The sequence below is a fragment of the Anopheles merus genome, chromosome 2R (genome assembly GCF_017562075.2).
Source record: "Anopheles merus strain MAF chromosome 2R, AmerM5.1, whole genome shotgun sequence".
Classification (NCBI taxonomy): domain Eukaryota; kingdom Metazoa; phylum Arthropoda; class Insecta; order Diptera; family Culicidae; genus Anopheles; species Anopheles merus.
In genome coordinates, this window is record NC_054082.1 from 38,477,531 (window position 1) to 38,490,526 (window position 12,996).

At 44.5% G+C, this 12,996-nt stretch overlaps 1 protein-coding gene across 12 annotated transcripts in view; it reads right to left on the reverse strand.

Annotated features, from left to right (window-relative positions):
• Positions 1–12,996, reverse strand: part of LOC121590998 (complexin) — a 166,213-nt gene that overhangs the window by 109,700 nt on the left and 43,517 nt on the right. The window lies entirely within an intron of this gene.

Below are 12,996 nucleotides of genomic sequence, written 5' to 3' on the forward strand. Positions count from 1 at the left end.
CTGATAAATATGAAATATCATTTTCCATTTTCATGACACAGGCCCACTAACATTCATTCTTGGAGCAACATTCCCGAATCCCCCGAAAGCTCTTATAATAATGAATGCAATCTACTAGTGTCATAAAAGACTCAACCATCTCTGTTTGTTGGCCTTACTTATTAGCATTCTGCTCGGTCTTTTGCTATTGATTTTTCAACACACACACGCCCTTCCTGGAATCGTCAATCGGGGCCTGGTGCCTGTGCTTGCCGACGTTAAGCCTAGGCAAGCAAATTTAATTCCCCAGAAGCAGTGGCTAAATATTTAACGAGTGCATGTCTGCTGTCCTATTTTTGCTATCCCGTCCTCTTACCCTCCTTTCACTATGCCACCGCCACTCGAAAACCAAACTACTCGAGTGCAGAACCAGCCTTGCCCTTAAGCAACGATGGAAAAAGGAAGAAAAAACCCGCAAAACCCTACTTTATATTCCATCACTCCCGACGACCGACGAGAGAGCGGATGCGCGAACGGTTCTGGAAATAGAGCACAACGCCGTTGTTCGTCAATGTTGGGCACTAGCCAAAAGTCCTTGATTTTGCTTATGTCCAGTACATTTTCCGCCACACTAGTACCACTACAGCGGCACTGCGCCCGCTGCACCATAAATGACACAAGACGGTGTGTGCACAGGAACGGTACAACATTAGCAATGCAAGCAGGGATGCATTCCCGTGTGCTGTAGGGACGAAACTTTCTTTGCCTTTCTTTCCTTCTTATTTCACTATCTTTCTGCTGCTCTAACTAGTATGTATGTGTGTGTGTGTGTGAAGCTTCCCAAAATCGATAAAAGACATCCGGCAGAGCGAAGATGGCTAAAGGGCGAGATATAAATATAGGAGGAAAACGAGTGACCGGGAGGAGTTTGGATGCTAGCTCCCCTTACATAAACCTTGGCATGCATAAAACCTCAGCTCCGCTGCACCAAACACAACCGTCAACAAACAGCGATACACAGATAGAAACACCCTCCAGTTCCCCCGTGGATACGTGTTTAAGCACCGCACAGGCAGCATCAGCAGCAGTAGCAGCCCCAAAACGAAATGATGATACAAATTGGCGAAATTTTTCAATCTCAAGCATTCACGGGCTTCCTCGGGAATGATATTCTAGGGTCCGGGGTTTGGGGAACAAGATATTGCCGGCAAGAACTTTTGACGATATTTTGTGGCCATGGTGGTGTTGCCTTACTCGGTGGCTGGTAATCGCAAACACAACATTTTATGGTTACTACACAAACAAATCGCACCGGGTGGCTACAATCAGGAGTGATGAGGGGGAGACTAGAAGGACCAGTGGAAGTACGGGTGACCGTAACCGTTTGCCCAGCGACGGATGGAACGGTGGCAGAAAACTGATGATGTAATCAGATTCCTCTCCCTTCTAGTGGAAGTGAGTAAATTCTTTCGTACGATACGAAACGAAGCACGGAGCGGGCGATCGTGTATGTGCGAGCGGAGTGAGAAAATGTACCCTGGATCGAATGGGAAAATGAGCGTGTCGAAGAAAAAAAAAGGACGAAAAGCACCATCGGATGCGAGGGAAAGGTCGATCGTTCAAATTAAAGTATCGTAAGCGGTCAAACGGACCGATTGAGATAGGGTTGGAGGGGAATATCCATTCAATTTAAAGATGCATACCAGCAAAGCGAATTTAGAATCTATTTAAAAAACCTCGTTGCATCCACTTGATGGAGCTATTACATCGCTGCTCTGCTAAGGGATAATGCACTTAGTGCTAAAAGCTTTAAATGAGGTTATTCCATACCATATCGTAATTCATAAAATTTATTTGTAAAGGTTACATTTAAACGATCTCATTTCACTTGCACCAATTTGTAACACCGGTCTGAACATTGCTGCATTAGATTCGTTGCCCTTTTGCACCACGCTTGAAATACGTGACATTTCACAGCACACACCATAACCCGTCACACTCTCCGCAGTGCCATTGGCGCAATTAATTAAAACGCCAACTCTGACTCCGCTCCGTACATAATTTAACGCCTTCAGAGATTGCTTCAAAAGCAGCGATTGAACCAAAAACAAAAACCCAAAAACGAAAACATCAAATTATGCTTTCTGCCACCCAGCCAGCACACTTGAACCAGGCAGACAACGAAGCACTATTCGTTCTGTAATTTCACCATCGCCGAAGATACGCTTCTGTGTCTGCGGCAGACCTTTCCTACTTCCATACCGGCCCGGAGGGCACGCCGTTCGGATGCTGGTAGGTTGCCCTTTTTGCAATGGGTTTGCCGGGTGACACCCACAGTTCCGCTGCTGGGTGATAATATTACCAACCCAAACCAACCGTTTCTGGCCAGTCGAGGGTGTACCAGGGTCGGCAACGGGGCAACGATTGTTAACGAGTCGCCTTCGAAAAACCCTTCGCTCGAGAGCGTTCCTTCTTCTGCACTGTGCTACGTGCACAAGACGTACGAGGCTGCCGAGTGAGAAATAATTGTTATTACAATCGTTAAGCAGATTGTTCGCAATGCTGGTGCTGGTAGGGATTAAGGGGTGGATTAAGTAATTTCCTTTCCACATACGAGGCAAGCATAAAGAAACCAGGCAGTACGCATTTGTGTTAGAAAACCATTTCTCTTGTAAATAGTCTTCGCCAAAACACGTTCACATCCAATCGATCGATCGATCGTTCAGTTGTGCAAAGCAGAATGGGTATAATTTGCGAACAAACTTGCTAAAAGAAAAATATGGAATTTTAAAAGCAAAAGTAATTAATTGAGTAATTTTGTTTCAGACTCGTCCACGCATTCTTCACTGTTCATTTTGCCGGTTTTTGCTGCTCCACATTGTCTTTGAAGGTTGGTCTTTGCTTCGGCAAGCGGTATTGATTTTGTAGCCCCGGGGTTGTTCGAATTGCAGCCGGCTGGAAACGAAGCGTAACAAAAAGGGACGGAACGGTACCACCCAAAAGCCCACATCATTGCACGGCGGTTGGTTACAGGCGGGTGCGTACACGCGAAAGATAAGGTCATAATTTTGCCATCCAATTCTTTCAGCCCGGTTCTCCAGCCTCCTGCGTCCGGAAAAACCGGACACTCGTTCCGGCATCGTGGTTTTGCCTATCCGGGATTGTATGTTTACCGACAGATTTTTTGTTTTTTTTCCGTTGTCCTAGCAGTTGACCATTGAAATAGCAACAGCACATACAGGGACAGAAAAAAAACCTCCCAAAGTGACCTGCAAATGCGGGCCAAAAGGTTCGGGAAAAACAAAATAAAACTGACACCTTCTCCAGTCACACCCGCCCAGCATCAACGCCCCCGAATGAAGGATAGGAGAATCTGGCCAGAAGGGGAGGAAAAAAAGCTTTCAGATTTTAATTTGATTTTCTCGCTCGTTTGCGTACGGTTCGTGGCATTGCATGCTTGCTTGCGTACGTTCGTCCGGGTTTCTTGCGCCGCTCGAGCGTCCCCTGCATTAGGGTCAATTTGGTGTGGGGTCGTGCTTGTTTCAATTCTCATTAGCAGCGAGCAGTATTGGATTTTAAATGAAATATAAAAGACAAGGGATATACACAAAGTAAGGAAGCAAAAAAGTGCTCAACACAATCACGCCTGTTCGCCTGTCGAAGGTGTTAACAGATGGGTGTGTAAAGGTGGCGGGACTAAAAAAAGTTGTTCATACGATTTTTGTTGGGAAAAGAAATAATTGATTGCTATAATGAAAGGAATGAAAAATGCTTCCCTTTTTGCTGGCAAGCGAAGGAAGATTAATGGAACATTCTTTTTTTGTGTGTGCTATTTTCATGATTGACTTTTGAGATGATAAACAAGGACTACTGCGTCATCGAGGGTGCGATTTTTTGTTGTAAATTATGTGTTGTTAGAACAGCTTGTCGTACATATCTTTTCAAAATATCTATCTTTCTTCACATAACATGTTGCATGTAAAAGGATAGTATATTCCAAAATCAAAACCAATTCTGAGCTGTCTCACGCGCGAACTATTCTTCAATCGTCCTAACGCACACACCTATCAAACGTTACATGAACATTATCGCCCAAATGCACGAAATGTTTCAGAGCAGATAAATTGCTTCAATTGTGCCGCATACTTTCCTTCTCCATCCAGCAACAGCCTGATTCCGTACAAACCACCTAAAACACCATAGTCCGGAAATAGTTTTCGTACATGAATTGGCTTCGAGCATACACATAAGCACACACACATACACTCCTTGATAATTCCAGAAAGGATCCAAGAAACACCTACTTCAAGCAACAGACAGGTGAAAGTTTTTGCTGATTCGAATTAAGATACACCTTTTCCATATCGTTACAGAGAGTTCGTGGCAAAACTTGAACCAGTTCAACTCCTTTCCCATTGAAGCACATCCCGCACGGAATGAAGACAATTACGGTGCGAGATTTATACGAGTTCGCTTGGATTATTTATGCGCAATGTGGAGAAACTTTAAAGCATTCCACAATTAACACCTGCGGTATGTGGAGCTCCCCACATATGTTGCTTGATTTGATATGCATTAAATATAGGCTATAATGTGACGACCTTGTTCGAATAGAACGCTCACGAACATACGATCGATATATTCTATGCATGCGTGAAGCACACTTTTTTGGCTTTGTATCGACATCCCCATGACCTCTGCTTTATCCTCGTGACCTACAGCAATGCTCGTTTGATTTTGTATGCAGAAATAAAATAACGAAGAAACACTTCTGCCGACAATCCCCCCGAATCCCCCCGAACAACAATCGGGCAGGGAGCACCGTTCCAATTTCCATGTCGTTCGACCGATTTGCACTTTTGCCCGTAGTAACATTTGTTTACAAATTCCGGAACCGGAAAACTTTTACCCGACGAGCATGCTACACGAGAACGGTATTTGTTTGCCTTGTTCTATCGCGTTTCAGCATTTTCTGCTTCCCACTACTTGAACCCGCTTTATTTCCACACTGGAAGGTGGGGCACTGTCAGTGAAGAAGTTTTAAAAAATCTGAATTTCAAATTCATCCTTGCTCACTTCCTTCCCACAGTGCTCATCGTGCTCTTCCTATCGGCGACCCGTCAATTTGTAAGATAGTCGAGTTGACTACGACATCCCACCCACACATACACACACACATGAAACCCACACCGCGCAAAAACCCTTTTCACCGTCAAACGCCACAGAGCGTGAAGGTAACGATGCGAAAGGATCTACGCTGAGGCCTGGACCGGAACAGAAGAAAAAAAAACATCCCAGCTATCGTTCACAAGCATTTCAACTTCTTATCACTTCCCCATGGCTGCAAACTGTGTGCTCGTTTGCAAAACGAGAAGCATGTGCACGCTGGGATCACAGGTTCGGTTTTAGACAACTTTTCTACTAGCTTAACCCGTTTTTGTCGAACATGCGATTGTTCATCTCGTTACGAGTTGCGAAGTTCGATCTACCCGTGGAAAACATTTCCCGGGCGCAGCATACGCAGTGTAAGTGCAGGCAGTTAACTCGATTATTGCATTTCTCGGTACATTTGCACACGTCCTCATCCGAAGCGCCGAATGCTGATGAAGCATTCCACACGCAGCATGCGTGTGTGCATTTTAATTTAGCCCCGCCCGAGAATGACCTCACTCGATAACCGGGTAATTTCAGGCCAATAACACATACATCATTCACATTCATAGGAAAACCATTACAAGGGTAGCGCCAATTTATGCATACAAATTCGCAACTCGTAATTACATTCCCACGTGACGCACTGTCAATTGGGATGTGCTTTTGTTTTTTTTTTTTTCAAGTGTTATTTTTAATTCTCTCCTAGCCAAGGTTCGGTTTCAATTTGTTGGAACCGTCAGCCGGGAAGTGCGCAACGTGGAAATACTGCCACCGATGCGCTGATTAATCAAATTTCGACCACAGCTAACGAACTGTTTGTGGCATTTTATCCCTTCGCGTTTGGAAGTCAGCGCGTTGTGTACGGATTCATTTGCAAATTCGGATACCTTTTTCGTTTTCATGACACTGTGCTGTATCTCTCTTTTTTTTCAACCCAGCTGCAGTAAGTGTCCAAACCGGTCGGACAGGACAAACGGCAAGCGTTTTATTGATGATGCGGGTGTGCGTTTGCAAGTTTGTCGACGCGTTTGAAAAGTAATCAATCAATAGGTTTGCACTTCCGAGCTTCAAATTTGCCTTTGAAGCCTTTTTGCTTGGATTCCGGTTTTGTGTGCCGGTGCCAAAACACAAAAAAACTATCCCCAACGTTGGCGGTCCAGCAGCGCAGAATTCATTGGATCCATTAGTCTATTTCTTTGACAGTTTCCGTCATATCTTCGCACACCCAGGCTCGACCGTCAACTGTCATCTGTCAACGTATCAAACTGGCGGTTTGATAAAGTGCATGGCCCATACGCCCGGGACCGTAACGGCATGATGGTGGGCGAATACACAGGCATGCCAACTGGGAAACCGGTCACACGTCGATACGATTCTGCTGATATGGAGCAGCGACTACATCTCGTGTCCAACATTTCGCCCGTGCTTCCGTGCGACTGAATTTTAAGCAAAGAAATAGGGCAAAAAACGGACGATCGCACTTTTTTAATACTTGTGTTTCATTCTATTTCGAATAAAATATTGTCACTCCGACTCCTTTTCAAGCGTAAAAAAGCTCCCGCGCTTCTCGCTAACTAGTTGGAAAAAAATAGCAACAACCCAAACCAGCTCTCTATTTACAGCCAAGTATTTTCATTTTCAACATTCCCGCTATTCCGTTTACCAAAAGTTGTCCTCGCTTTGCTGCAATACGATCGCACCGGTGGGTCCGAGTGTAACAAACCTGATAATGCAAAAGGCACACGCTCAAGAGCAACAAAACACCAAAACACCCCATGTAGCCGTTAGGTTCGTTTTGTGTGCTCTCCTTTCTTGCGTCTCTTTTGCAGTAGAAGTATTCAACTTTCCACATCAGGTAGTTTTGCATTCCTTGTGCTCTTTGTTTTTTGCAGCAAGAAATGCCACAACCGCGACACCGCAACCCGGCAGCGAGATGAACAGGATGCATGACACAACGGAAACGACTTTACGCTAACATTTTTATACTATCATGTCACCCGTGTGTGGTGCTAGCTGCCAGCCATACTCCCACCCACGTATCAAGCTGGCGATGGCATTGGGTCAACCCCGGCTGCCTGGGGGGAAGCGTGTGTGCGCGCGCGGGAGACCAAACCCGAGAAAAATCCAAATCCGCTGTAAGCTTATTGTTTCAGCGCACAATTTCGTGCTCGCAACATGTCGCAGATAGAGCAGATTTGCTATAGCCTGTCCGCCGTTTTTTCGTCTCGTTGTTTCCTGCAGGTAGTTAGTTTTGAAAATGTTTGTTAAGCTAGCAAACAAGCAAGCAAAAAACAAAACCGAAGGCGACGAAAATTCGTTTCTTGATAAAAAAAACCCAAGCCGAGTAGGTCACAGAGGTGAGTTTGGTTTCGTAGGCCAGGTGCAGCACCGTTAGTAAAATATCAGACGAGCGATTACAATGCAATAGGACATTGGGAGGCAGCCACGGGTGCTAAAGACAACAGTGTGTTCTGACGAAACGTTCCCCAACAGCACAACGCTTCGAAGAACTAATATGTAAACAATTTGCATAGACAACAGCTGAGCAGCTGTCTGTCGCTTAGCCGTGTTTCAAGAGCGATAAAATCCGTGCTTGTTCTGATCTCAGGAATGGAAAATTCATTTTTCATTCAAGTTGAAATACTTATATCTAAAACTATCGTACGCTTCAATACTGAAATGTTGAACGGGTGTTCACATTTTATTTTGGCTGTTTGGCCTTTTCATCATACGGTCGGAAGCTTCTTATGAGTCTAATTTAACGTAAATGTTACTCAAGCGTGCGATTTTAGTTCAACATTCTAGCCAAGTAACGACAATATTATACGCTACTTTAACTCAGCCAGTGGCAGTCATAATTTATCTTACTTATTAAATTCGTAGCCAGTGCAACTTCATTAATTAATTCTAGCTGACCCTCATGTTAAATTAATTTAATTCGTTATGGTCGCTATCGGACGATTCCTAATTATCATCCTTATCGTCTTATTTAAACATGAGCGAGAAGATAGTTTTACATATGACCAAAAAGGTTTTCGAATTTGGGTTTCTAAAATGAAGACTCATCACAAGATGGTGAGGTATGCATAATAAAAGAAACAAAATGCACTGTTCTTATATAAAACAAGAAAAAGAAGGAATTATATTCACACCAACTTTAACTTCAGTTTTAACTTATGCTTAAATTTAAAAAAAATCATTTACATTGACAATCATGTTAACGTCCATTTCTTCAAAAGGTTCCACCTTCATCTGCATACAGAAACCAGGAAGATTAATTTTGTTCACTGTGTGCTATGTTACTCACTTCGACTTCTCGCGCGAAAGCTACCCTCCCGTTTTATTGACCGGAAATGCTTATAAAAATCGAACGAGATTGATGTAAATGTTTAAAGTTTCTAATGTCAGCCCAAAATAAATCTCTCACACCATTTCCCTGCGCTCTTTTTCATTCGCCTTCCAGTGCTGCCCTTCAATTCCTGCTCCCAACACTGATGCGTTCCTCGAATCCGCTTACATTGCTGGTGACTTTTAATAGTCCGGAAATCGTTAGAACTTTTAGGGAGAACGAAGAGTACCGCCCGACCACTTTCTACTACTACGAAGACTGCACTGCTCTTTAGCTTGCAGATATTAAAAAGTTTCCTTTTCCTTGTGTGTTATGTTCTGCAGCAATCCCGTTAAACTGTCGTACGAGGCTGCTTTTCCTCCTCGCAAAACTTAAGCGCACATTTATTGCGGCCCTTTGCGGGAGGTTCCGGCGATGCGTCACGACGTGCGCGCGAGGGTTTTTACTTATTAAATCTTACTTTTTCCCATTTTCACCCGCAGGCGTCAGGCAAAACTACACACATACAGGAAAGGAAAAGAACGAACAAGCAACAGCGACAACAAAAAACACACCGGGAAAATCTTCAACCAAGCTGCCTCTGCTGTGAGTAGAATGCAAATAATCACGTACCGAATTTGGTGTCCCACTTTTTGCCGATAACTTTTCCCACCGCCCACCACACATACACCTACTCAAGCACGCAGAGCTTCACGTAGACATGCCCGCACTACTCTTACGCTTTGGTTTTTGCTTTAGAAAATGAGCATTCCAACGCTTGCGTTCGTGTCTTAACTTTATTGCAGCCGCGGTACAACAGAAAGCATCCAGTGAATGTCTTGCCCCTCGCTACACGGATGGGAATTTAAAGTAGAAAAACGGAAATAGTTTGCTAAGAATGAAAAATGTCGATCCTTCCTCATAGTCAGTGTGTTCCTTCTAATGGAAACTCCCTTTTGTGGGTATGAAGATTCTCATACGTAAAACGATTGTCACACGTATTTCAGCACGAATGCTACTTCCCTGGAGGGTAGGGTATGAAATGCAACTCGTCCGACTTTTGAAACTGTTCTCAAAATGTTTGTGAAATATTTCATTCACATTTGAAAATGTTTCTTTCGTTTTGTTTCATCCTTCGATCGTTTGGTTTTTTTACGTAAGTAACTTTCAAAATTATTTAACTTCAGGCATCAAACGTATCTTGTGCAAGAACATTACTCCGCATTATTACTATCAAGACCAGTCAGTATAGGCCAGATCGTGGAGTCAGCTACCTGCCTGCTATGCAGATAGCACTGCCAGTAGCATAAATTATGCAACAATAATGACGCTGCGGTTCTTGCTTCTGTTGATACTGCTGTCTGTACCGAACTACAGGATGCCAACATTCGAGAGTGGGACGTTTCCGCCGGCAATACTCCACAGTACAACGACACTTTCCACGAGCGCTGGCAAAAGTCACCAAAGCCGGAAGTACGACTGCATTATGTTAATGGTAAAGATTATTCCCGGTGAAAGTTTAATTGTCTACGATCCTCCTCCGCTTGGTACATGCTGGCCCTGCCAATTCACACGCTAACGTTCTCTCACCGCAGCTCGGAGCTCTTTCAGCGAGCTTGTTGCGAAGTGGAAAGTGATTTTTTATAACCCAACTTTTAGCCGACAGTGCTCAGGACTCGCGTCATGTTGATTCGTGTTCGGGGGCCCGTGTTCGGATCAGCCCATCGCACGGATTCGCATTCAACGTGTATGGAAGGATGGCGAACCAGGGGAGAAACCATGCGCATGGCACTCTCTAATTACGACCTCTGACGATTTAACGATTATTGGAAGAAAGACAATTTGCGCTGGTGTCATGTAACGTTTGGAGCAATTTTTTTAGGTTTTGCTACGAGATATCAGCAAATTTCCCGTTCCGACTGCTCAACTCCACGGCGTTGGACCGAAAGCAACATCATCTACTAGACATAAAATACTTACGAAAGCACTCGCTTCATCCTAATTTTCAGCCACAGTCACAGGTCAAAGTGGCGATTTTTCATCGGGCTTTCCTTTCGCCTCGCGGGCAAACTCGCACCATGGCGGAGGAAGGACGTTTAATTAAGATTATGGGGTGTTGTCTTACATGATACCTTCTCTTGCCTTCCCTGCTGCGGACTGAGGCACACGGTACAAGACATTGCTGCTCGAAAAATGGTGTCTTTTAAAAGCTAAACGACTGTTGGCTGACTTTTGACAGTTTATTTGTTGATAAATCGTGTCTGCCTGGGATGGGGTGTTAAATGGAGGGCAGCTGCTCAACATACGACAGGTTAATGACGGTGCCCTTTTGCCCTAGAGCGAACAAGCGAGGGAGTGATAGAAGGGAGGGTAGGGTGGTCTTTGACGATTTTCCCATGGCAATTTTCCCCTCGAACCTTCCGCTTGCATTTCAATGAATTCCGGATAAATATGTTTAACATAATGCAGAGCGTGCAGTAGAAATGTATTTCAATTTCAGAGCTGGCAACGAACATAGATTTTGACATAAAAGAGAGCATTCGTCAACCAGGCTGATACTTCATGGTTACAATATTGTCACAAAAATATTATAATTGCTTGTATGGTGCAAGCCAGCCAGAGTAGTTATTGAAATTATTACCATAAAACATGAATATTGTTTTCTCCCTAAGGCCAAGCATACTGTCTAGAAATTTGACCGAGAAAAGTTCGTTGTACCGTTCCACAAACACATTCCTGGTTTGCGCAAATTTTCTTTCAGTTAAACAATTCCAACCGACCAAACATTCAAACACACCAACCAAACGCTCATTACCGATGGCGGATGCGGTAACGCTATTTAGCACACACCATGCCAAGGGAGAACAAACAAACATGGAAAACTGTTCCCCCATCGAGCGTGAGAAATCTTTTTTGTCAGTTTCAATCCAATCTCCGCAACCCGGCAGACACGCAGAAAGTTTGGCTTCACTTGTCCGCTTACGGTGCTTTCCGTCTGTCTGTAAAGGACGCTCGGCTGTGTTTCGTACCATTGCTTCAATTGAATTACGTTCGCTTATTTATTACTGTCCTTGCACAGTCAGTGAACTGTCGCTGCTCCCCTGGCCTCAGTGTAGGTCCCTCCAATACACGTAACCAACACAACAAAGCAATCGCTCTCAGGATCCTTCCGGTAAAGAGCACGACAGCCAACCAAGCTTAAGGCAGATGCATCACCAAAGCTCGAGCAGGACTAACTTTTCCTGCCACCAATTGCGCGCTCACCCATCCCGAGCGTTCCGCCCGCCTCATTTACTTCGCGAGGCGGACTTTAGACTCGAGCGGAAAAAGGCAACCATCCACCCACTTTAGTAATCCATTGCGATGGCAATGACGCAAAAACTTGCTGTATACGATTGCATACGAAATAAGTTTGTTTGACCGAAATTGAGCTTCTTCGGTTGGTAGGCGGTTGGGCGCCTTCCGCTCTACAAAAAAACGGAGAGAGGAGGTGCTCCGGCGCAACTTTCTCCGCCGACCTTCGACGAGTTGCGCTGCCCGTTGCGCTCGCAGGGGTGGTTGGGGGGATGACTTTTTGGTAGAATATATTTTAATCAAAATATGTAGATTTTATTCCATACTTTTTCCTGCGATCTGCCCGTCCCGTGTGAATGCTGACCCCGTCGTGCACTACCCGAACCCTCCTAACGCTGTTCCGGTCCGTACCGGTGGGGCATTGGGTGGTATGGTGTTGTTATTCATTTATGTTTATGCTACATTTGTCTCGCCACACCAGTGGAAAGAAGCGAATAGCTGAAACAGCAGCAACAACAACAGCAACACAACCAACAACAGTAACACACAAAACCCCCCTTCCACGGACTCCAGATGGAAACTAACGAATGCGTTTGCATTTCAAAGTCGTAACCACGTTGCTTGCCCTTCGGGCTTCGGGCTGCAGTAACAGAAAAGCTTGAACTTCAAACAAACGCTTTTTTACTTAAAACTTCCCGTCGGGTCCGGTGCGAGCGAAGATTAAGTACATATTTTGCTTCATCATTTATTTGGCCTTGTTCTTGGCAAAGTAAGGTATAAAGTTGATAACGGAAAATAAACCATAATCTTGTTACCCCGCGTAGTGGGGTGCGGCAAAAAAAAGAACAAAGTTTCACCATTTGTACTAAAATGTCTACCTAATGGGTGTCCCACGCGCTGGGAAAATAATCCCAACTTCGTAAGCCACCGACGTCCGCTGGTGGTCATTTAAAGGAAATATTTCCCTAACGTAACGTTCCCAATCTCTGCTGCTGGTTCTTATTGGCCACCTGGTAAAAAAACAACAGTAACACAGATAAACTAGGTCAGAAAAAACGCACTCTAATCCGCTTTATGGAAAGGAAAAGTTCGGCCAGCCTGACTGTGTATTGCGAGGCCAGAATAAAAACAAACAATCGGAACAACATGTTGTTATGTTTTTCGGTTAGTGTTCTCTCTCCCTCTCTTCTTTGCAGATCGTTTCCCTTACCCTCATGCGAGACCGAACGATGGCGATGCCC